General features: G+C 38.1%; 1 protein-coding gene and 1 pseudogene across 9 annotated transcripts in view; both read left to right on the top strand.

Annotated features, from left to right (window-relative positions):
• Positions 1–26,546, top strand: part of RALGAPA1 (Ral GTPase activating protein catalytic subunit alpha 1) — a 220,641-nt gene that overhangs the window by 15,808 nt on the left and 178,287 nt on the right. The window lies entirely within an intron of this gene.
• LOC116748909 lies at positions 9,825–10,738 on the top strand (annotated as a pseudogene).

The following is a 26,546-nucleotide window of genomic DNA, read 5'->3' as shown; positions in this document are numbered from 1 at the left end:
CGGATATGCCTGGAAATCTGAAAATGTGTAGGAGTCATTGTGAAGTGTAAACTGCCTATAAAAATAAACTAACTTGATATTTGAATATGTTCTTAGGATTTGATGGGCAAAGTTAGCAAGTAATCCTATATACATGTCATTAGACTCTTTATATTCTTTAATTTGTATAAACTCTTTATAGTCTTTAATTTCACTCTTACTGATTTAAAAAACTAATTTGACTTCATTGAAATGTTTTATCTTTGTGTATTTATGAAGAAGTGATTTACTGAACAGATTATTTACATAAACAATATTACTGATTAATTTGCTTAGTAAAACAAGCTGTTTCAAAATATTGTAAGCCATTTTTGCATTAACGTTTCTTTCATTAAGGATTTTATTGCATCCAGAGAATTTTACATGGCTTATAGGACTGAATAAAATGTGGAATAGAACAATTAGTGATAAAACAAGCAACCGAAGAGCCATTACTTAAAGGTAACATTATCAGTTTCCAGAGATGAGCTGATTATAGCTATAAGGCATTGAATTTGATTCTTAGATTTCCTGGCAGCCAAAGTGAAAAGAGAAACATGTTGGGTTACAAGTTTTCAGTGTCCTAGAAAAGAAAGCATACGTTTTTCTTTATTTCTTTCTCTTTTTTTTTGGTTAAAACATTGTTTTTTCTGGATTCTAAATTCAATCACAATTTGTATATATATGTATGTTTATATATTGTTTAATGTGTTTTTTAGAAGGATCATGCAGTAGAAATAGATTTTGGAGAAAATAGAAAAATAGGCGATTAGTATGTTTGTTAGATCTATTCTTTCTAAGATCAAATGTCTACACAATCTAAATTGTTTTCATTCTTTCTTTTTTTTCTATTTGTGTAAATGGCATCATCATCTCCAGGTTACCAAGACATGAAACTTTCATCTTTGACAATGTGGTAGAAAAAGAAAAATAAATTTACCTTAGTCACATTATCTTCTTCAACCTCTTGTTACCCCTCTCTGGTATTTTACATTTCAGTAATACTGAATGAGACATCACTTTCTGTGATGCCTGTGCTTTTGCTAATGTTACTTACTGTACTGTCATTAATAACCCATTTCTTTTAACCTTCTTATTAAGAAAGAAAGAATAAGAGGGAGGAAGGAAGGAGGAAGAAAGAAAGAAGTATCAACAACAAAATAATAATCCCACTTATTGGATTTCAAAACTGCAGTCTAGAGCGATAACTACTATAGAAAGGAAGTAGACTTTGTATGAACTGTAAATTGAAAACTTAATATGGTTTGGATGTGTGCATTAATGCATTTTTAGAAAATACCACTATCCATTAATTATGGACCAACCATGAGTTAGGTATACTTCACGTAAGAGCAGTATTACATGAATACGAGTGATAATAAGAATTGTATTCTAGGAAGCCCGCTGGTGCAGTGAGAAAGTAGATCAGATGCTATTAAGAAGGGACCTAATACTATATTATGTAAGATGGCAATTGTATTAAAGAAAAAGCAGGGGAAGAAAATCATACCTATACCTGAAAGCTTTTACTCTTCCTTCAGTCTCAGGGGAAAATCTGTAGCGCTTTGGTGAAGTCTTCTCTATCATCTGGTAGGTATAGGGACTTTTCCTACTTACTTCTAGTAATTTGGTTATTTATTACAGTGTAATTACTTATTTGCATGCCTGTATCTTAAGCCTTCCGGAGAGTAGAAGCATGTCTCTTTAACTTCATATCCCTAGACTCAGCATAGTGCCTGGCATATGAAAGGTGCTTAGTAGATATTATGTAGTTCATGAATGAATATATTAGGTATGAGGAGAGCGAAGTTGCTCTTCTGTGAGTAACTTCCTTTCAATTAAGAATGGTAGAAAAAACGTTTAAAGTCAGTATTCTGATCAGAAAGAATCCTTGGGTTACCTGAAGGACCTGTACAAAAAAACTGGCTCAGAATCTAAAATCTGTCCTATGTGAAACAGAAAAACAAAGAAAAACAAAAAAATAGGACATTACATGTAAAACGTTTATGGCATTATGGCAGAGGTTATGAGATAATCTTCACCGTTACTGAAAGAAATCTTCATGACCCTTATATAACATCTAATTTTTAAAAAACTTATGTCTAGTGAGCACAACAACATGTCATCTTTGAAGTATATACCACCCACTCCCCCCCCAATCTAACAGAATAAACTGACTTGTAGACAGACACAGAGGAGAAGGAGATGTGGAGATGGAACAGAATACTGAGTTTGTGGCTCTAATGTGTTACAGCAGTCACAGGAGGCTAATATAAATCTATTCGTATTTTGTCCTTTTGCTTTTCCATATGAATTTGAGAATCAGCTTGTTAAATTCTGTGTATAATATTGTTAGGATTTTAAAAATTGTATTGCCTTGAATCTATAGGTTTAATTTAAAGGAGATTGACGTCTATAGTATATCTACAGTTGACCCTAGAACAGCATGGGTGTTGGGGCACCAACCCTCCACACAGTTGAAAAGCAACGTGTACCTTATAGTCAGCTGTCCATATCCCTGCTTCTGCCTCCACAGATTCAACCAACTGTGGATTGTGTAGTGCTGTAGTATTTACTATTGAAAAAAATTCATGTATAAGTGGATTCGTGCAGTTCAAACCTGTCTTGTTCAAGGATCAGCTGTATTCTTCCTATCCCAAGGGGTCTCCATTTATTTAATTAGGCTTTCCATAAAGGTTGTAAATAAAAAAATTTATATTTTTCTCTAAGAAAGATTTGCACATCTTTTTTATGGTCAAGAATAGGTACGTTTAGGGACTTCCTTGGTGGTCCAGTGGTTAAGGCTCTGTGCTTCCAATGCAGGGGACGCAGGTTCGATCCCTGGTCAGGGAACTAGGATCCCGCATGCTATGCAGTGTGACCCCTCCCCCAAAAAAACCCAAAAAAGAATAGGTACATTTAAAAAGGATGTTAAATTTAAAAGGGATGACTTCTGTTTGCTGCAGAAGGAGCACATGTGACCACTTCATTAAATGGTGGTTTAGATAAAGATTAGGAGGAAAGAATGTTCATTTGGATAAAAACATTTATAGATCACTACTTTATATCTTATGACAGAATTTGTTCTACATTATTTTGATTCTTCAGTATAAAATGGAAGGCAAATTAAGCAAATATATTTGAAATATTGGGATAAGGAAGACAACTCTTAAAACTCACAGCAAAGTTAGAAATTGTCATGAAAATGATTGGTAAATTTGCCTTTATAAAACATTTTAAATTTCTAATAGTAAAACCCATCATTAACAGAGATAAAAGACGAACAGAACAAACGTTGCAAGAAACACTTGCAACATTTAAAGAAGTTAATTTCCTTAATTTATGGACTGTTAAAAATTTATGAAATATGGAAAGAGATTCTCTCATACATTACTGGCTGAATCTAAATTAGAGGGCAGTTTGTTAACAGTCAAAAATTTAAATGTACATATGTATATGCTTTGAAACCAGCACTTCCATTTCTTAGTATTTTTTCTTTTTTTTTTTTGATAAATTTATTTATTTTATTTTTGGCTGCGTTGGGTCTTTGTGCAGGCTTTCTCTAGTTGTGGTGAGCGGGGATTACTCTTCGTTGCAGTCCACAGGTTTCTCATTGCGGTGGCTTCTCTTGTTGCAGAGCATGGGCTCTAGGTGCGTGGGCTTCAGTAGTTGTGGCATGTGAGCTCAGTAGTTGTGGCACACGGGCTTAGTTGCTCTGCGGCATGTGGGATCTCGCTGGACCAGGGCTTGAACCCGTGTCCCCTGCATTGGCAGGCAGATTCTTAACCACTGCGCCACCAGGGAAGTCCCTCTTAGTATTTTTTCTAAGGAAGTAAGTGGATGAGTGTGTAGGATCACTGCAGTGTTGTTTAGAATAGTGAAAAAGTTGAACTAATCTAAATATTATTTGGGGGTTGATTTTAGAATTTAGGTATATTCCTTTAGTTGAACATTATGATTCTCAGGAATTGTTAGCATTCTAATAATTACTTAATAAATAATGGTTCCATCTCTTCATTATCTTTGGGAAGTTTTTAAAGAATAAACATTTTTATAGAAGCAGCTGTCATATATTGGAAATAAGAGTTAATATTTTTGAACATTTATATGTGACAGGTTCTGGACCAAGCATTTCACATGTGTTACCTGACTTAATTTTTTCAACAGACCAGTGGGGCAAATAGTAATTGATCCCCACGGAAACTTGAGTATTAAATGGCTCGTAAGCAGGGTGATATAGTGGGGAAAGTCATAATATCTGTGTTCTGATCTCAGCTGTATTATCTACTTAACACTTTATAGATACTTTGCCTGTCTGTAAAATTAAAATAGTAACATCTCAGGTATTATTGGAAGATTACATGAAAAAAATGCATTTGAAGCACAGAATTTATGGAAGAATTTAAAACATTCAAATTTTAATTGGAATCTTAAAGGTGATAAAATTGAATCAAATATTATGACCTATTCAAAGTCAAGCAAAGTTTTTTTTTAAAAAATAGAGTACAGACCTCTGAATAACTTGATAATGGTCTAGATTCTGTACTTTATTTTCAGTCTTTAACCTATTAAAAATGGGTAAGTTAGAGAGAGACTTATTTAAAAGTTATATTTTGGGAAAGTAAAGAATTGAACGAATGAAAGGAAATGAAATTCATTATTGGTATTTTATTTTGCATAAACATAAAGAAATCTTTAAATTGCATCACTTAGCAAAATTATTCTTTGCTTCACCGCCCCAAACTAAAGTAGCATAGCTAGTAAAAGGTGTATTTGTGTTACCAAAAATTTGTTGTCGTTGTCTGAATTTTTTTAAATCAGTAGCTTCAAGGTTCCCAGTCTGTTTTTTTTTTTCCCATCAGTTGTCCTTAGGGCCTTCTAGAGGCAAGTTGGTTGTTACTGTAAGCTGCTTCTTGTAATCATGCCATTTCTTGTAAATTGTCTTTAAGAAAAATGATTATTCATCTTTGCTTCCATTTATTTCTTTGAAAATCTGAAAATTGTCTTTAAGAAAAATAAGTATTCATCTTTGCTTCTGTTTATTTCTTTAAAAATCTGAAAATAATAGATCTGAGCAACCATTTGAATAACTAACTATATATAGTGCTTTGCTAGGTTTTGGGCAACTGCAAAGGAATGAAGAAGTTGATGGTATAGTAAGAGAGTCATGTCAAATATGAAACATGTTATGAGTGTTAAAGACAGAGGATCGTATATAAATGAGAGGCCTTGGAGAAAGCTTCATGAAGCTGGGTCGTTTGAGGTGTACCTTGAAAGATTATTAGAATTTCAGTAGATAGAAGTAAAAGAAGAGCAGTTTGGGGGAAGGTGAATGATAAGAGCACAGCTATGAATGCAGGAATGTTGAAGGCAGTGGTCTTCCAAGCTTTTAAACAAAAAAATACCAGGCCTCACCCTAGAAATTACGATTTAATGGCAAGGTGAATAGAAAGGATTGAGTATGTGGGAGATAATGTGGGGAGATGATTTATGAGATTTGGTAACCAGGTTTTAATGAGAATTTAGGAAGTAGAGATTATGCCACTTCTCTGACTATATCATTCTACCTTTTGAAATCATGTTTTATTGGTGAATTCATTGCAGGAACAGATTTCTCACCTCCCTTACCAGTATCAAGGCTACTCAGTCTATACATCAAAACCTCTGCATCATTCCTTCCCAGTCAGTACTACTCTTACTCAAAATGTAGCCTGCAGACTGGTGCTAGTTAACCGGCTGTTTATTACAGGTCTGTAACATGTTAAGTGCAGAAATTGAGGTGTTGAGAAGCTTATCTCAATTTGATAATGCTGTGACATCCAATCATGTGATTAAGGACTTGTCTTGTTGAATAGAGTATAGACCATTCTAGGTGCTTTTCACTTTATTTTCTAGTAATTTATTGTAAGCTTTGGTTTGTGTTGAATTGGAATTTAAAAATTTTTTAAAAATTGTCCCTTTATAGATAATTTGAGAAGCATGGTCTATACAGTGTTTAAAATTAACTTCTCCCATTCTAACTCATTCTGCTTTTATCCTCTGTTGTTTTAAAGTATATTTTCTTTTCCTAGTGTAATAGTATTTACTTCCCCTTACTCATTTTAAAATATGCATATGTTTAACTATTTTCAGTATTCAGAAGGATGCCTTTGAGTTTAGGGATATGAATTGAGAAACTATTTTCTATTTTGGAGGTATAGAACTGAATCCAGAACATTAGTAGTACTGTATTTTGATTGCTTTCCTATTGTCTGACTACTCAATTAAAAAAACAAAGAAGACATTATTTTATATAATAGTTGTATACTAGGAGCTGGCTAATCTTTGGCTCTGTAAAAGTGAAGGTAGTACATTTGCTTGAAGTAAACATCTCTAATTGGTGATATAACAGTTTGCAATTTCTAGATTTAGGAAAAAATATTTTTTCAGTCTGATTTCCATTAATTCTATTTCTTTTCATATTAATTCTTTTCAGACTAGCCAAGAAGTTCTAGCTTTCAGATTTAGTTAGTCAAATAGGGTCTGGCAGATCTCACAAATCGGGATGTCAAGGAGTTGAATATTAGGCTGGCTAAAAGAGATAGATCAGTAAAACAGAAACCTACACCCATTAGTAGTCACTCCCCATTTCCCCTTACTCTCTAACCCTGGCAACCATTAATTTACTTCTATCTCTATGTATTTGGCCACTCTAGATGTTTCATATAAATGGAATCACAAAATATGTGGTTTTTGTGTCTGGCTTCTTTCACTTAATGATGTTTTCAAGGTTCATCAATGTTTTAGCATGTAACAGTATTTCATTCCTTTTTATGGCTTAATAATAACTATGGATATACCATATTTTATTTATCTCTTCATCAGTTGATGGCCATTTGGGTTGTTTCCACTCTTTTACTGTTATGAATAATGATATGAACATTTGTGTGGTCATATGTTTTCAATTCTTGGGTATATACTGTTGTAGGAGTTGAATTGCTGGGTAATATGTTAATTCCATATTTACCTGTTTGAGGAATTGCCAAACCATTTCCAAAGTAGCTGCATAATTTATATTCCACCAGCAATGTATGAAGGTATTGTAATTTCCGAACACTTGTTACTGTCTGTCTTTCTGGGTATAGTCATCATAGTGGATGGGTAGTGGTACCACATTTTGATTTTGATTTGCATTTCCCTGATGGCTAATGAGGTTGAGTATCTTTTCGTGTGCTTATTAACCATTTGTATACCTCCTTTGGAGAAATGTCTATTCAAATCCTTTGCCTATTTTTAATTGGGTTATTGTTTCTTTTGTCAGATATACAATTTGCAAATATTTTCTCTTATTCTGTAGATTGTCTTTTCACTTTTTTTATAGTGCCCTTTAAGGCAAAACAATTCTGAGTTTTGATGAAGTCCAGTTTATTTTTTATTGTTTCTTGTGAGTTTGGTGTCATATCTAAGAAACAGTTGACTAGTCCAAGATCATGTTTTCTTCTAAGAGTTTTATAGTTTTAGCTTTTACATTTAGGGCTTTGGTCCATTTTGAGTTAATTTTTGTATATGGTATGAGGTAGTGATCCTGCTTCATTCTTTTGCATATTGATATTCAGTTGTCACAGCACCATTTGTTGAAAAAACTGTTTTTCCCCTGTTGAGTTGTCTTAATACCCTTGTTTAAAATCATTTGACCATCAGTGTAAGAGTTTATTTCTGGACTCTCAACTTTATTCCACTCATCTGTATGTTTATCCTTATAGCAGCACCACCCTATCTTGATCACTGTAATTTGTAGTAAGCTTAGAAACTGGAAAGTGTCAGTTCTCCAGCTTTGTTCTTCTTTTTCTTCTTTTTTTTTCAGTTGACGTATTATGGTATTATTGATACATAACATTATGTTAGTTTCAGGTGTACAACATGATTTGATATTTGTATAGTTGATGTTTGTCACCAGATACATAATTACAACATTTTTCTTTTCTTGTGGTGACAACTTTTAAGATCTATTCTTAGCACTTCTCAAATATGTAATACAGTATTAACTGTAGTCACACATGCTGTACATTCCCCATGACTTATTTATTTTATAACTGGAAGCTGGTACCTTTTGATGTTCTTCTTTTTCAAGATTGTTTTGATTATTCTGGGTCCCCTGTGTTTTCCTATGAATTTTAGGATCAGCTTTTCAATTTCTGCAAAAGAGCCACTTGGGATTTTGATAGAGGTTGCATTTAATCTTTAGATATATTTGGGAGAATATTGCTATCTTAACAATATTGTGTCTTGCTATCTATGAACATAGAATGTCTTTCAGTTAGTTTAGATCTTCTTTAGTCTCTTTCACTGATGTTTTATAGTTTTCAGGGTACAAATGTTACATTTCTTTTGTTAGATTTATTTCCAAGTATTTTATTCTTTTCATGCTTTGTAAATGAAGTTGTTTCCTTAATTTCACTTTGAATTATTCATTGGTGGTGGGTAAAAAGGCAATTGATTTTGTATATTCATCTTGTATCCTTCAACCTAGCTGAACTTGTTTATTAACTTTTATAGATTTCTGTGTGTGTATTCCTTAGAATTTTTTATATACAAAATCATACCATTTGTGAATAGAGATGTAATGCTTCTCACTTTATAGTGTATATGGTTTTTATTTATTTTCATGTCTAATTTCTTTGGCTAGAACTTCCTGTACAGTGTTGAATAAAAGTGGCAAAAGCAGACATCCTTGTCTTGTTCATGTTTTTAAGGGTAGAACTTTTGGTCTTTTACCAGTCAGTATGAAGTTAGGTGTGGGTTTTTCATAGATGCCCTTCATCAGTTTGAGGACATTACTTCTTATTCCTAACTTTTTGAGTTTCTTTATCATTAAGGGATGTTGACTATCGTCAAGTACTTTTTCTGTGTCTGTTGAGACTATCACGTAGGTTTTGACCTAATATTGTGTCAAAAAAAAACTTAAAAGGAAAAATATAGAGAATGTGCTATCCACAGGGAACTTTAAAGAGCTACAACATATTAAGGGGAGTATAGAAAGCCATGGCCTGAGCTGCAAGCATACTAAGGCAAGTCTGGAAAAAGATTTAAACTTTCACCTGTCTGATCTTGAGGTTACACAAGAAAGCTGTGAAGGCTAAAAAAGTATTGTAAACTGTTTCTTGAATACTGACATTATGTCCCAATACACACAGAGAGCTCCTTGGCAAAGACTAGGAAACTTACTGACTCCAGGCTTGTAAGGAAGTATCCGTGCAGTCATTAGCTGACCACTAAGTTGAACGAGTAAAGAATGCGGTGGTCACATAGGAGAAAGAAAATACACTGCACATAGTTCAGGAAAGTCATTAAAGAATCACACAGCAACAATAACAACAGAAACAACAAACACTGGGGGAGAGGGAGAAAGTGGTTTCCAGAGTTGCTGTATTATTTAAAATGTCAGTTTTTCAACAAAATTATAAGACACACAAAGAAACAAGAAAGTATGCCCCTGCTGCGCCACAACTAAGCCCGTGCACCACAACTGCTGAGCCTGCGCTCTACAGCCTGCGAGCCACAACCACTGAGCCCACATGCCACAACTATTGAAGCCACATACCTAGAGCCTGGGCTCCGCAGCAAAGAGAAGCCACTGCAACAAGAAGCCCATGCACTGCAACAAAGAGGAGCCCCCACTCATCGCAACTAGAGAAAGCCTGTGTGCAGCAATGAAGACCCAAAGCAGCCAAAAATAAATAAGTAAATATAAATAAATTAAAAAAAAAAAAAAAAAGGAAAGTATGCCCCAGCTCTCATGTGGAGGCAGGGAAGTTTGACCTTTGGGAATGATCCCTAAAACTCACAAAGGAGACCTGGGCCTTGGGCTCCCAGAGAAAAAGAAGAAGAAAAAGAAGGTAGTCAAAGAACCAGAGACTCAATACTAGGTTTTAAATAGCGACAATTATTTCACAGAGGTTTGTCCCACAAGAGCCATACCACCCTCGAAGAATGTGGTCCAAGAGCAGGCACCCAAAATGCCTCTAGTGAAGAAAAAGAATGGTCATAGCCCTGTGAGGAGCCCCTAGAACCTGAGGCCACGTTACATGCTGGACGGACTGAGCCGTCACCCAGCCCCAGGAAGCAGGCACTTGGTCCATCCAAGTCACTCAGTGGGAAGAAGAGGAAGTCCATGTCCCCTGGCTTGAGGGTGAAGACCTCCCCAGACCCCAAGCAGGTCAAGGAGGTAACCAGAGCCGGCAAGAAGCTCAAAAAACACAAGAAGGAGAAAAAGGCCCAGGAAGCTACAGCCTTCTCAGCCAGGGACCCTTGGTTCTGAGAGGCCAGGGATGCTTTGTACACTTGCTCAGTTGGGAAACATGGCATCTGGAAGCAGGCAGCCTCGTGACAGAAACAGAAGTAGGGGAGCCCCAAGGAACACAACGTGAAGATGAAGCAACATGAAGATGAAGGAGAAAAAGAAAATCCACCAGGAGGGAGATACCCCTCCTGGGGCACCCTGAGTTCTCCAGGTCCGGGTTGAGCAGACCTAGGAAAGCAAGTAAAAAGAAGCCAGTCAAAGTTGAAGCTCCAGAATACATCCCAATAGGAGATGGCCCCAAGGCTTCTGTGAAGAAGAAAATGAAGTCCAAGAAAAAAGGCAGAGCAGGCAGACATTGAGGAGCCAGCTCTGAAGAGGAAGAAGAGGCAGCAGAGTAGGAGGAGAACCTTGGGATGAGGAGCACAACACGGACTTGGAGGTGGTGTTGGAAAAGAAAGGCAACAAGGACAAGGCACACATAGGCCAGGTGCAGCCTGGTCCTCATCCCTCCAGTGCATCTTCCCTCCCCTAGATGCACACTCGCCTCCTGCCAAGCCACAAGATCCTGGTCCCAGAGGCCTTAGGGACTCCAAAGACTACCAGGCTAGCCTCTGCCACACCTCCAGCGGCAGGGAGCCCGTGGTCTCCAACACTTCATGCCACGACTTTGGCTGAGGGGCTTTCTGGTCCTTCAGAATCCCAGGCTGAGGCTGTCCTCCTCGTAAATGCTGCAGGGGGAGAAGAGGACACGTGCTCTGCCTGACCCACGCGTGACCACCTCCTCGCCTCCATTCAGGAGCATTTTTTTTTGCCTTTCGCAGCTTTATTTAAATATAATTGACATACAATAATCTGCACATATTTAAGGTGAACAATTTGATGAGTTCTGACATATGTATGCATCCAGGAAACCAGCAACGATTAAGGTAATGAACATACCCATGATTTGCAAAAGTTTCCTTGTACCCCTTTGTAATCCATCCCTTCCTTCCCCATCCCCAGATAACCACTACTACTCTGTCACTATGAATTAGCTTGCATTTTCTAGAATTTGTATATAATTGGGATTATAGAGTATTTACTCTTTTTTTTTTTTGCGGTACGCGGGCCTCTCACTGCTGTGGCCTCTCCCATTGCAGAGCACAGGCTCCGGACGCGCAGGCTCAGCGGCCATGGCTCACGGGCCCAGCCGCTCCGCAGCATGTGGGATCTTCCCAGACAGGGGCACAAACCCATGTCCCCTGCATCGGTAGGTGGACCCTCAACCACTGCACCACCAGGGAAGCCCTACTGTGTTTTAAACTGGCTTCTTTCACTTAGCATAATCATTTTGAGATTTATCTATATTGTTGCATGTATCAATAATTTGCAATATGTATCAGCTGTCCAATATTTCTAGCATTGTTTGTTTTGATGTTAAAAACATTTTCAATTCTCAGTTGAATTGCCTAGGCACCTTTGTAAAAAATCAACTGACTATGACCAAAACAAACCAAAAGCATGCCCCATGTACAGGAGAAAGATCAGTCAATAGAAACTGTCCCTGAGGAAGAACAAACATTAGATCTACTAGGCAAACACTATCATCTGTTTTAAATATGTTCCAAAAGTAAAGGAAACCATGTCTAAAGAACTAAAAGAAAGTGTGAGAATGGCACCTCACCAAGGAAAGGATATCAATAATGAGGTAGAAATTATGTTTAAAAAAAAAGAGTTTAGGGCTTCCCTGGTGGCACAGTGGTTGAGAGTCCACCTGCCGATGCAGGGGACACGGGTTCATGCCCCGGTCCGTGAGGATCCCACATGCCACGGAGCGGCTGGGCCCGTGAGCCATGGCCGCTGAGCCTGCGTGTCCAGAGCCTGTGCTCCGCGACGGGAGAGGCCACAACCGTGAGAGGCCTGCGTACCGCAAAAAAAAAAGAGTTTAACAGTACAATACAAAATGAAAAGTTCACTAAAAGCTCAACAGCACATCTGAACTGGCAAAATAAAAAATTAGCAAACTCAAAAGACATTAGGTTAGTTGAGATTATCCAGTCTCATGAACAGAATTTAAAAATAATGAAGAAAAATGAACAGAGCCTCAGAGACTTCTGAGTCACCATCAAATGCAGCAATACACATACAACAGGAGACCCAGGAGAGAAAAGAGAAAAAGAGACAGAAAAATTTCAAGAAATAATGGCTGAAATTTTTCCAAATTTCATGAAAAACATTTATGTGGACATTTAAGAAACTCAATAAATTAGAAGTAGAATAAACTCAGAGACCCGTATCTAAGCACATCATAACAAAACTGTCAAAAGATAACAACAAAAAGAATCTTGAGAGCACCAAGAGAGAAGCAACACATCACTTAACAAGAAAGTCTCACTAAGAAAAATATCTGATTTGTCATCAGAAAACAGGAAGGCCAGAAGTCACTGAGATGACATAGTCAATGAGCTTAAAGAAAACACCTGGCAACCAGGAATTCTATACCCAGCAAAACTGTCCTCAAAAATTAACACAAAATTAAGGCATCCCTAGGTACACCAAAACTGAGAGAATTTGTTGCTAATAGGTCTGCCCTATAAAAATTACTAAAGTGAGTCCATCAAGATGAAATGAAAGGATTCTAGATAGTAACTCAAATCCACTGTAAAAAACACTTTGACCTGTAAATGAAAAAACAACATACCAAATATATGGCATCTCACTAAAACAGTGCTTAGAGGTAAATTTATAGCTTTAATAAACACCTCGATGCAGGTCTCAAAATCAATAACCTAACGTTCCACTTTAAAAAACTAGAAAACAAAAAGCAAAAGCATGTGGAAGAAAGGAAATAATAAAGATTAGAATGGAGATAAGTAAAATAGAGAAAAGAAAAACAATACCAAGAAATCAATGAAACCAAAATTAGTTCTTCGAAAAGATAACAACATTGACAAATCTTTGGCTAGACTATCCAATATAAAGAGAGATATGATTCAAATTACTAATCTGGAAAAGAGAACATTACTACCAATCTTACAGTAATAGAAAATATCTTAAGGGGATACTATGAGCATTTGTTGTTAGCAAGTTAGGTAACCTATATGGAATGGACAAATTCAAAGAAAAGACATAAAATGAACTACCAAAACTGACCCAAGAAGAAATAGAAAATCTGAATAGATCTATAAAAATTGAAAGAAGGACTGAGTAATAAAGAAAACTGACCTCAAAGAGAAGTCCAGGCCCAAATGGCTTCATAGGTGAATTCTATCAACTCTTCCAAACAATAAAGAAGAGAACACTTTCAAACTGTATCAGTGAGGCCAGTATTACCCTCATTCCAAAATCAGACAAAAACATTACAAGAAAAGAAAACTACCGACCCATATTCCTTATGAATAAAGACACAAAAATCCTCAACAGAATACTAGAAAACTGAATATGGCAATATATGGCAATATATTAAAAGAATTATACATCATGACCAAGTGGGATTTATCCCAGAATGCAAGATCAGTTCAACATACAAAAATCAATCAATGCAATACAGCTGTGGTGTTAAATAATTGCCACTGATTGTTTTCCACAAACGTCTCCAGGGGAAAAGCTGTTGCAGTGTGTGAGTTCTGAGTTACTCAAATAAAGACAAGCTTTGCAAGCTGGATTTTTGAAGGAGCAGCTAGATAAGTCAAATAATGACATTTCTCTTAGAGTGAAGCTTTGAACGAACTCCAATTCTGTTCTGACTTCTCCAGTGACCCATAGGCTGCTGTTTCTCACTGTGATCCTGGGCTGTTGGTTTTTAAGGCTGCTAAGGAGATGAGGATGGGGAATGGGAACACAGTAAGTTTGAAATGCCACAGAGGTAACTGTTCTAATTGAGATTCATCCATTTTTCTTGAAAAAATGTGCTTGATTGTTGCGAGCCTTTAATTAATTTCCAGGTCTACGAAAAGGTTGATTTTTACTGTTTTTGCTTTTGTTTAGCTGTTTTTAATGGAGGAAAAGATTTTCAGAGTTTCTTATTCCACTAACTCGCTGATATTACCTACTTATAACTTGCTTTTTAAACTATAAATACTTAATGTTTTTCAGTTTTATTAAAATGTTCTTTTATGAATATTTTTAGTGGCTGCCTATTCATTTGTATGGATGTATCATAATTTATTTAGTTCCTTACTGTATAGTGGGTAGTGGACAGATATTAGGAAGTTAGGGAAGAAAAATAGGACTTGTATAGCATGTGAAGGAACCCAGGCTTATCCTGTTTACAGTGGGAAATGCCTTAAGTATTTTAAGCTGATGAGTGATACCGGTAGTTGGACTCAGGTTTGGTAAATTATTCTGGTAGCAATATGTGGAGGACGGATAAAAAGTGGCCTTCAAATGATGAGAGATTAGGTAGGAGGCTACTAATAAAATTCAGGCAAGAGATCATGAAGTATCAAACTAAAAATTTTCACTATCCTAAAACTTCAGAGTATCTATCTCAGCCTCTACAAGACTGTGTAGCTTTCAAATAATTCTTTAAAAATACCGTTCTTTCAGAATGAATTTGATTAAAATTGGCCGCAAGGTTATATTATGCTTTGGCGTACCACCTGAAGTGTAGCTAATAATGGTGGTGTTGACTGAGGGATCAGAAAAGCTGATATGGAACTGTTTAATAGCTTTGTGTGACCTGGCCTTGTTACCTAACGTCTCTCAGGCTTAATTTCCTCAGAAAGTGGAAATAATATACCTATTTCAAAAATATATTCGTGGAGGGCTTCCCTGGTGGCGCAGTGGTTGAGAGTCTGCCTGCTGATGTAGGGGACACGGGTTCATGCCCTGGTCCGTGAGGATCCCACATGCCGCGGAGCAGCTAGGCCTGTGAGCCATGGCCTCTGAGCCTGCGCGTCCGGAGCCTGCGCTCCGCGACGGGAGAGGCCACAACAGTGAGAGGCCCGCGTACCAAAAAAAAAAAAAAAAATATATATATATATGTATATATATATATATATATGTATATATATATGTATATATATATTCGTGGAGAATGAATAAGATGTTTGTTTAACTGTAAAAGTGCTATGTATGCAAATGTAAACTATTAAGTAAACATAAGTGATTATAACTGTTTGCCTTATCTTTATGTCTCTATGCTTCCGGTATGTTTGATAAAACAGAATTGATTTTGCTCTTAAATCAGACATTGTATCTTTGTTTATAAGATTATCTTTTTCACTGTATCTCCTCATTTCCTCTGTGCCTATGTCGAATCTTTGAAGGCAAGAGAATAATTTTTATTTTACTTTATGTTTAAGGTTTTTTTTGTCACTAATAATATTTATTTTTATTATATATTGAAATAATATTTTTGATATATTGGTTAAATATAATATATTCAAATTAATTTCATCTGTTTCCTCTACCTTTTTCTCTTCTTTTAACATCTTTATTGGAGTATAATTGCTTTACAATGGTGTGTTAGTTTCTGCTGTATAACAAAGGGAATCAGCTGTATGTATACATATGTCCCTGTATCCCCTCCCTCTTGCATCTCCCTCCCATCCTCCCTTTCCCACCCCTTTAGGTGGTCACAAAGCACTGAGCTGATCTCCCTGTACTATGTGGATGCTTCCCACTAGCTATCTGTTTTACATTTGTTAGTGTATATATGTCCATGCCAACCTCTCAATTCGTCCCAGCTTACCCTTCCCCCTCCCCGTGTCCTCAAGTCCATTCTCTATGTCTGCGTCTTTATTCTCGTCCTGCCCCTAGGTTCTTAGAACTATTTTTTTTTTCTTTTTTAGATTCCATATATATGTGTTAGCATACGGTATTTTATTTTTCTCTTTCTGACTGACTTCACTCTGTATGACAAACTCTAGGTCCATCCATCTCACTACGGATAACTCAATTTCACTTCTTTTTATGCCTGATGTTCCATTGCATACATGTGCCACATCTTCTTTATCCATTCATCTGTCATGGCCACTTAGGTTGCTTCCATGTTCTGACTATTGTAAATAGTGCTGCAGTGAACATTGTGGTACATAACTCTTTGAATTATGGTTTTCTAAAGGTATATGCCCACTAGTGGGATTGCTGGGTCGTCTGGTAGTTCTATTTTTGGTTTTTTAAGGAGCCTCTATACTGTTCTCCATAGTGGCTATATCAATTTACATTCCCAGCAACAGTGCAAGAGGGTTCCCTTTTCTCCACACCTTTTCCAGCATTTATTGCTTGTAGACTTTTGGATGATGGCCATCCTGACTGGTGTGAGGTGATACCGCATTGTAGTTTTGATTTGCATTTCTCTACTGCTCACTGATGTTAAGCATCCTTTTATATGTTTGTTGGCAATCTGTATATCTTCTTTGGAGAAATGTCTTTTTAGGTCTTCTCCCTATTTTTGGAGTAGGTCGTTTGTTTTTTGATATTGAGCTGCATGAGCTGCTTGTATATTTTGGAGATTAATCCTTTGTCAGTTGCTTCATTTGCAACTATTTTCTCCCATTCTGAGGGTTGTTTCTTCATCTTGTTTATGTTTTCCTTTGCTGTGCAAAAGCTTTTAAGTTTCATTAGGTCCCATTTGTTTATTTTCATTTCCATTTCTCTAAGAGTGGGTCAAAAAGGATCTTGCTGTGATTTATGTCAAATAGTGTTCTTCCTATGTTTTCCTCTAAGACTTTGAAAGTGTCTGGTCTTACATTTAGGTCTTTAATTCATTTTGAGTTTATTTTTGTGTATGGTGTTAGGGAGTGTTCTAATTTCATTCTTTTACATGTAGCTGTCCAGTTTTCCCAGCACCACTTATTGGAGAGGCTGCCTTTCTCCATTGTATATTGTCACCTGCTTTATCAAAGATAAGGTGACCATATGTGCGTGGGTTTATCTCTGGGCTTTCTGTCCTGTTCCACTGACCTATATTTCTGTTTTTGTGGCAATACCATACTGTCTGGCTTACTGTAGCTTTGTAGTATAGTCTGAAGTCCGGGAGCCTAATTCCTCTAGCTCCATTTTTCTTTCTCGATTGCTTTGGCTATTCGGGGTGTTCTGTGTTTCCATGCAAATTGTGAAATTTTTTGTTCTAGTTCTTGAAAAATGCCATTGGTAGTTTGATAGGGATTGCATTGAATCTGTAGACTGCTTTGGGTAGTATAGTTATTTTCAAAATGTTGATTCCTCCAATCCAAGAACTTGGTATATTTCTCCATCTGTTTGTATCATCTTTAATTTCTTTCATCAGTGTCTTATAGTTTACTACATACAAGTCTTTTGTCTGCTTAGGTAGGTTTATTCCTAGGTATTTGCTTCGTTTTGTTGCAGTGGTACATGGGAGTGTTTCCTTAATTTCTCTTTCAGATTTTTCATCATTAGTGTATAGGAATGTAAGATTTCTGTGCATTAATTTTGTATCCTGCTACTTTACCAGATTCATTGATTAGCTCTAGTAGTTTTCTGGTAGCATCTTTAGGATTCTCTACGTATAGGATCATGTCATCTGCAAACAGTGACAGCTTTACTTCTTCTTTTCCAATTTGGATTCCTTTTATTTCTTTTTCTTCTCTGATTGCTGTGGCTAAAACTTACAAAACTATGTTGAATATTAGTGGTGAGAGTGGGCAACCTTGTCTTGTTCCTGATCTTGGTGGAAATGGTTTCAGTTTTTTACCATTGAGGACCATGCTGGCTGTGGGTTTGTCATATATGGCCTTTATTATGTTGAGGAAAGTTTCCTCTATGCCTACTCTCTGGAGGGTTTTTATCACAAATGGGTGTTGAATTGTGTCGAAAGCTTTCTCTGCATCTTTTGAGATGATCATATGGTCTATCTCCTTCAATTTGTTAATATGGTGTATCACATTGATTGATTGATTTGCGTATATTGAAGAATCCTTGCATTCCTGGGATAAATCCCACTTGATCATGGTGTATGATCCTTTTAACTTGCTGTTGAATACTGTTTGCTAGTATTTTGTTGAGGATCTTTGCATCTATGTTCATCAGTGCTGTTGGCCTGTAGTTTTCTTTCTTTGTGATATCTTTGTCTGGTTTTCGTATCAGGGTGATGGTGGCCTCGTAGAATGAGTTGGGGAGTGTTCCTCCCTCTGCTGTATTTTGGAAGACTTTGAGAAGGATAGGTGTTAGCTCTTCTCTAAATGTTTGATAGAATTTGCCTGTGAAGCCATCTGGTCCTGGGCTTTTGTTTGCTGGAAGATTTTTAATCACAGTTTCAATTTCAGTGCTTGTGATTAGTCTCTTCATATTTTCCATTTCTTCCTGGTTCAGTCTCGGAAGGTTGTGCATTTCTAAGAATTTGTCCATTCTTTCCAGGTTGTCCATTTTATTGTCATAGAGTTGCTTGTAGTAATCTCTCATGATCCTTTTGTATTTCTGCAGTGTCAGTTGTTACTTCTCCTTTTTCATTTCTAATCCAATTGATTTGTGTCTTCTCTCTTTTTTTCTTGATGTGTCTGGCTAATGGTTTATCAAGTTTGTTTATCTTCTCAAAGAACCAGCTTTTAGTTTTATTGATCTTTGCTATTGTTTCCTTCATTTCTTTTTCATTTATTTGTGATCTGATCATTATGATTTCTTTCCTTCTGCTAACTTTGGGGTTTTTTTTGGTCTTCTTTCTCTAATTGCTTTAGGTGTAATGTTAGGTTGTTTATTTGAGATGTTTCTTGTTTCCTGAGGTAGGATTGTACTGCTCTAAACTTCCCTCTTGGAACTGCTCTTGCTGCATCCCATAGGTTTTCGGTCATCATGTTTTCATTGTCATTTGTTTCTAGGTATTTTTTGATTTCCTCTTTGATTTCTTCAGTGATCACTTCGTTATTAAGTAGTGTATTGTTTAGCCTCCATGTGTTGGTATTTTTTACAGATATTTTCTGTAATTGATATCTAGTCTCATAGCATTGTGGTTGGAAAAGATACTTGATACAATTTCAATAATCTTAAATTTACCAAGGCTTGATTTGTGACCCAAGCTATGATGTATCCTGGAGAATGTTCCATGAGCACTTGAGAGGAAAGTGTATTCTGTTGTTTTTGGATGGAATGTCTTATAAATATCAATTAAGTCCATCTTGTTTAATGTATCATTTAAAGCTTGTGTTTCCTTATTTATTTTCATTTTGGATGATCTGTCCATGGGTGAAAGTGGGGTGTTAAAGTCCCCTACTGTGACTGTGTTACTGTCAATTTCCCCTTTTATGGCTGTTTTATTTGCCTTATGTATTGAGGTGCTCCTGTGTTGGGTTCATAGATATTTGCAATTGTATCTTCTTCTTGGATTGATCCCTTGATCATTATGTAGTGTCCTTCTTTGTCTTTTGTAATAATCATTGTTTTAAAGTCTATTTTGTCTGATAATGAGAATTGCTACTCCACCTTTCTTTTCATTTCCATTTGCATGGAATATCTTTTTTCCATCACCTCACTTTCAGTCTGTATGTGTCTCTAGGTCTGAAGTGGGTCTCTTGTAGACAGCGTATATACGGGTCTTGTTTTTGTATCCATTCAGCCAGTCTCTGTCTTTTGGTTGGAGCAGTTAATCCATTTACATTTAAGGTAATTATTGATATATATGTTCCTATTACCATATTCTTAATTGTTTTGGGTTTGTTATTGTAGGTCTTTTCCTTCTCTCGTGTTTCCTGCCTAGAGAAGTTGCTTTAGCATTTGTTGTAAAGCTGGTTTGGTGGTGCTGAATCTCTTAGCTTTTGCTTGTCAATAAAGGTTTTAATTTCTCCATCAAATCTGAATGAGATCCTTGCTGGGTACAGTAATCTTGGTTGTAGGTTTTTCCCCTTCATCACTTTAAATATGTCCTGCCACACCCTTCTGGCTTGCAGAGTTAATGCTGAAAGATCAGCTGTTAACCTTATTGGGATTCCCTTGTATGTTATTTTTTGTTTTTCCCTTGCTGCTTTTAATATATTTTTTTTGTATTTAATTTTTGATACTTTGATTAATATGTGTCTTGGCGTGTTTCTCTTTGGATTTATCCTGTGTGGAACTCTGTGCTGTGCCTGGACGTGATTAACTATTTCCTTTCCCATATTAGGGAAGTTTTCAATTATAATCTCTTCAAATATTTTCTCAGTCCCTTTCTTTTTCTCTTCTTCTGGGACCCCTATAATTCGAATGTTGGTGTGTTTAATGTTGACCCAGAGGTCTCTGAGACTGTCCTCAGTTCGTTTCATTCTTTTTTCTTTATTCTGCTCTGCAGTAGTTAGTTCCACTATTTTATCTTCCAGGTCACTTGTCCATTCTTCTGCCTCAGTTATTCTGCTATTCGTTCCTTCTAGAGAATTTTTATTTTCATTTATTGTGTTGTTCACCATTGTTTGTTTGCTCTTTAGTTCTTCTAGTTCCTTGTTAAATGTTTCTTGTATTTTCTCCATTCCATTTACAAGATTTTGGATCATGTTTACTGTCATTGCTCAGAATAATTGTTTTTCAGGTAGACTGCCTATTTCCTCCTCATTTATTAGGTCTGGTGGGTTTTTACCTTGCTCCTTCATCTTCCATGTGTTTCTCTGTCTTCTCATTTTGCTTAACTTGCTGTGTTTGGGGTCTCCTTTTCACAGGCTGCAGGTTCATAGTTCTTGTTGATTTTGGTGTCTGCCCCCAGTGGCTAAGGTTGGTTTAGTGAGTTGTCTAGGCTTCCTGGAGGAGGGGACTAGTGCCTGTGTTCTAGTGGATGAGGCTGGATCTTTTCTTTCTGGTGGGCAGGTCCACGTCTGGTGGTGTGTTTTGTGGTGTCTGTGGCCTTATGATTTTAGGCAGCCTCTCTGCTAATGGGTGGGGTTCTGTTCCTGTCTTGCTAGTTGTTTGGCGCAGGGTGTCCAGCGCTATACCTTGGTGGTTGTTGAGTGCAGGTGGGTCTTGGCGTTGAGATGGAGATCTCTGGGAGATTTTTGCCTTTGATATTATGTGGACCTGGGAGGTGTCTTGTGGACCAGTGTCCTGAAGTTGGGTCTCCCACCTCAGAGGCACAGCCCTGACACCTGGCTGGAGCCCCAAGAGCCTGTCATCCACACGGCTCAGAATAAAATGGAGAAAGAAAAGAAAGAAAGAAGATAAAATAAAATAAAAGTTACTAAAATGAAAAATAATTATTAAAAAGAAATTTTTTGTAAGTAATAAAAATTAAGAAAAGGAAAGAAAGAAGAGAGTGACCAAACCAGAAAACAAATCCACCAATGATAACAAGCACTAAACAGTATACTAAAAAAAAACAAAAAACAATGGACAGACAGAACCCTAGGACAAATGGTAAAAGCAAAGCTAAACAGACAGAATCACACACACAAGGATACACATACACCCTCACAAAAAGAGAAAAATGGAAAAAAAAAAATATATCGTTTCTCCCAAAGTCCACCTCCTCAATTTGGGATGATTCGTTGTCTATTCAGGTATTCCACAGATGCAGGGTACATCAAGTTGACTTGAGATTTAATCCGCTGGTCCTGAGGCTGCTGGGAGAGATTTCCCTTTCTCTTCTTTGTTTGCACAGCTCCTGGGGTTCAGCTTTGGATTTGGCCCCGCCTCTGCATGTAGGTTGCCTGAGGGTGTCTGTTCTTCGCTCAGACAGGAAAGGGTTAAAGGAGCCGCTGATTCGGGGACTCTGGCTCACTCAGGCCGGGGGGAGGGAGGGGTATGGAGTGCAGGGCGAGCCTGCGGCGGCAGAGACCGGCATGACGTTGCAGCAGTATGAGGCACGCCGTGTGTTCTCCTGGGGAAGTTGTCCCTGGATCACGGGACCCTGCCAATGGCGGGCTGCACAGGCTCCCAGGAGGGGAGGTGTGGATAGTAACCTGTGTTTGCACAGTCTTCTTGGTGGCTGCAGCAGCAGCCTTAGCGTCTCATACCCGTCTCTGGGGTCCGCGCTGATAGACGCAGCTTGCGCCTGTCCCTGGAGCTCCTTTAAGCGGCACTCTTTCTTAATCCCCTCTCCTCGTGGACCAGGAAACAAAGAGGCAAGAAAAAGTGTCTTGCCTCTTCGGCAGCTGCAGACCTTTCCCCAGACTCTGTCCCAGCTAGCTGTGGTGCACTAGCCCCCTTCAGGCTATGTTTATGCAGCCAACCCCTGTCCTCTCCCTGGGATCCAACCTTCGAAGCCCTGAGTCTCAGCTTCCAGCCCCCGCCCGCCCCGGCGGGTGAGCAGACGAGCCTCTTGGGCTGGTGAGTGCTGGTCGGCACCGATCGGCTGTGCAGTAATCTCTGCACTTTGCCCTCCACACCCCTGTTGCCGTGCTCTCCTCCGTGGCACCAAAGCTTCCTCCCTCTGCCACCCGCCATCTCTGCTCCCGAAGGGCCTTCTTAATGTGTGGAAACCTTCCTTCACAGCTCCCTTCCAGAGGTGTAGGTCGTGTCCCTATTCTTTTGTCTCTGTTTTTTCTTTTTCCTTTTGCCCTACCCAGGTACGTGGGGAATTTCTTGCCTTTTGGGAAGTCTGAGGTCTTCTGTGAGTATTCAGTAGGTATTCTGTAGGAGCTGTTCCACATGTAGATGTATTTCTGATGTATTTGTGGCAAGGAAGGTGATCTCCGTGTCTTAGTCTTCCGCCATCTTGAAGCTCCTCCTCTTGCAGGCGGATTCTTAACCACTGTGCCAGCAGGGGAGTCCCTAGTTATTAATTCTTAATTTTAGTTCATTTTGGTCAGAGAGCATGGTATGTGCTAAGTTATTCTTGGTTCTTTTTCTGTTTAGTTTGTGTCCTTAGTAATTCAGGTTTTAAACTTTTTTTGTTTTTAATATTTACTTATTTATTTACTTTTTTATTTGGCTGCACCAGGTCTTAGTTGCCACATTCAGGATCTTTGTTTCCGTGTGTGAGATCTTCCTTGCTGCATGTGGGCTCTTTTTAGTTGTGGCATGTGAGCTATTAGTTGCGGCACGCGGGACCTACTTCCCTCACCAGGGATTGAACCCGGGCTCCCTGCTTTGGGAGTGCAGAGTGTTAACCTACTGGACCACCAAGGAAGTCCCCAATAGTTCAGTTTTTATAAATACCTTACTTTTACATGGGAAGATTTATAGTCTCTTGAACTTAGAGTTTTACAGGTAAAGTGCTTATTTTGTTGTTCAAATCTTGTATATACTTACTACTTACTTCTGTTAAATATGAGACAGATGTGTTAAAAGCTACCACACTATAAATGAGTTTGCTTTTCCTTAGAAATCTGTCGGCTTTTGCTGTTTATATCTCTTCATGCAAAATTGAAATTAAAGCTTTCTGGTAAATAGAGCCTTTTGTCAAAATACATTGAACTCTTTAATTGTATTAATTCTTGCCTTAATGTTTACTTTTTGTCTCTTTTTGAGCAATCACTGTTGGTATTTTTGGTTAGTACTTGGGTTAAAAATACTTAGTAAATACTTTGTAGCTTGACTTTTGTGTGTGTTTTTTTTACTTTTTTTTTTTTTTTTTTGCGGGTACGCGGGCCTCTCACTGTTGTGGCCTCTCCCGTTGCGGAGCACAGGCTCCGGACGCGCAGGCTCAGCGGCCATGGCTCATGGGCCCAGCCGTTCCGCGACATGTGGGCTCTTCCCGGACCGGGGCACGAACCCGTGTCCCCTGCATCGGCAGGCGGACTCTCAACCACTGCGCCACCAGGGAAGCCCTGTGTGTGTTTTTTTTTTTTTTTTTGCGGTACTCAGGCCTCTCACTGTTGTGGCCTCTGCCGTTGCAGAGCACAGGCTCTGGATGCACAGGCTCAGCGGCCATGGCTCACAGGCCCACCCAGCCACTCCGGGGCATGTGGGATCTTCCCGGACCGGGGCACGAACCCGTGTCCCCTGCATTGGCAGGCGGACTCTCAACCACTGCACCACCAGGGAAGCCCCCCTGTGTGTGTTTTTAAATCCAGTATAATTACAGCTCTCTCTTAACTGTGGCATTTAATCCATTAACTTTTTTTTTTTTTTTTTTTTTCATGCGTTACGCGGGCCTCTCACTGCTGTGGCCCCTCCCGTTGCGGAGGACAGGCTCCGGACGCGCAGGCCCAGCGGCCATGGCTCACGGGCCCAGCCGCTCCGCGGCATGTGGGATCCTCCCAGACCGGGGCACGAACCCGTGTCCCCTGCATCGGCAGGCAGACTCCCAACCACTGCGCCACCAGGGAAGCCCCATTAACTTTTTTATAATTACTTGTATATTTATATTGATTTCCGTAATCTCATTCACTTTTTTGGGGTGCTTTTCTTTACTCATGTCTGTTAGATTGATAAGCTTTTCTATATTCTTTTTCCCTTCTAATGATTAGAAGTTATGCATTGTTGTGATTCTCTTATTGGTAACTCAGAAAACTTCAATAGCATACTAATATTGAAGTCTAGAGTTCATCACTGTTTCTACTGTCCTCTTAAATAAAATAGGATCTTAAAATACTTTCTCCAGCATTTGTTTCATCTTTCACATTATTGCCCATTATTTTACTTCCTCCTTGTTAGTAACCTTTTGCATTAGTACTTTTGTTAACAGTCAGTGCTCATTGAGATTTACCCACACATTTTCCAGCTTCTTAGCTCATCTTTGCTTCTTGCTTCTCACTCTTCCATGTGAGTTTATTTCTATTCGTTCAGAAATCTATCTTTTGTAATTCTTTGAGTGAGAGTTTTTAAGTGTTAAACTCTATGTTAGAAAATGCCTTTTCTTTATTTTCATGTTCATCTTATTGAACAGTAGTTTAGCTGAATTAGAATTTTATGATGACTATTATTTTCCCTTAGTTCTTTCAGTATAAAATTGCATTGTCTTCTTGCCTCTATTGGGCTGATGAGAAGTCTGTTGTTAGTTTTGATATTTCTGTATAGGTAACTTTTCTTGGTTGTAATATTTCCATTTTGTTTTTGGAGTTAGGATGTGACCGTGGATTTGTGTTCATTCTGCTTGGGAATCACTATGCTTTTTCAGTCTGAAGATTTATTTACATATTTCACCAATTTTAGATAGTACTCAGACCTTATTTCTTTGAATATTACTTACATTTTATCTTTGTTCTTGGGACTTCTCAGGCAGTCTGTTTCCATCTTATTATTTTTCTGTGCTACATTCTGAGTAATAGCATCAGTCTGTCTTCCAACTTACTATTTCTCTGTTTCTTCCTTTTGTCCTCTCTTCCTCCCGTTTCTCAATTTCTTCTCCCTTCTCATATACCCTCCTCTTTTCTTAGAACTTGATAATGTATTGTTTATAATTTTCCAGCCTGTTTGTGTGGTTTTACCGCCCTTCTTTTCTCTTGCACCTTCTTTCTGTTTTCTTCCTACTTTTCTCTTCTACTTCCCCCCTTATTTGTGCTTGACTCCTCCATATTGCTTATATTTTAATAATACATTTTTGTGTTTCTTTTCCCTTACCCATTCTCCCGTACTTCCTTCCCATCTCCTCATCCTTACTTCCTTCCTTACTTCCTTCCCATCTCCTTTCCTACATATTTCCCTTCAACCCCTCCCTGCCTTTATACCACATTCTCACCATCCTCCTCTCCCTCATGACACCTTTTCCTCCATCCCACTTCCTCCTTTCCTACTTACTCTTTTTCTTTTTTTTTTTTTTTTTGCGGTATGCGGGACTCTCACTGTTGTGGCCTCTCCCGTTGCAGAGCACAGGCTCCGGACGTGCAGGCTTAGTGGCATTGGCTCACGGGCCCAGCCGCTCCGCGGCACATGGGATCTTCCTGGACCGGGGCACTAACCTGTGTCCCCTGCATTGGCAGGCGGACTCTCAACCACTGCGCCACCAGGGAAGCCCCCTACTTACTCTCTTTTCTTCACTTCTACTCCTTCTCCTCTTCCTTTTTTTTTTTTGAGCTTGTATTATTTATTATCCAGCATTTCTGTGTCTCTGCAATTAGAGAGTTTTTTGTGTTATTCACTGTATTGTTGGATCAGTCCTCATTATTATTGATTATTTTAAGGCAGTAATTTGCATTGTTCAGTGCTTTATTATCAGGAGCAGATTACTTGTGATACACTTCACAGATTAGTGTATTATAATGCCATCATTTGAGGAAAAGTTCTAAATGGTGGCTTTTTTTTTTTTTATAGATGAGGAAGAAGAATGATGGTATTGCAAAATTTGTTGAATTTTTGGTCATCTAGTGTGGGTTATGTGATAACTTTTCTAGGGAAGTATTTAGTACAGGTGTCTGAAATTTAAGGTCAGGTAAACTGGCCTTCTGAATTTTGTAATTTTTAATTATAGATTTGTTATAGAGCTTAGATGTCTTCAAAAGATGTAGTAGGAAGTAAATATATTAATTAGCTT

This window comes from Phocoena sinus, chromosome 2, assembly GCF_008692025.1.
Source record: "Phocoena sinus isolate mPhoSin1 chromosome 2, mPhoSin1.pri, whole genome shotgun sequence".
Classification (NCBI taxonomy): Eukaryota; Metazoa; Chordata; class Mammalia; order Artiodactyla; family Phocoenidae; genus Phocoena; species Phocoena sinus.
Note: the sequence above shows the minus strand (reverse complement) of the source record. Positions and strands in the feature narration are given on the sequence as shown.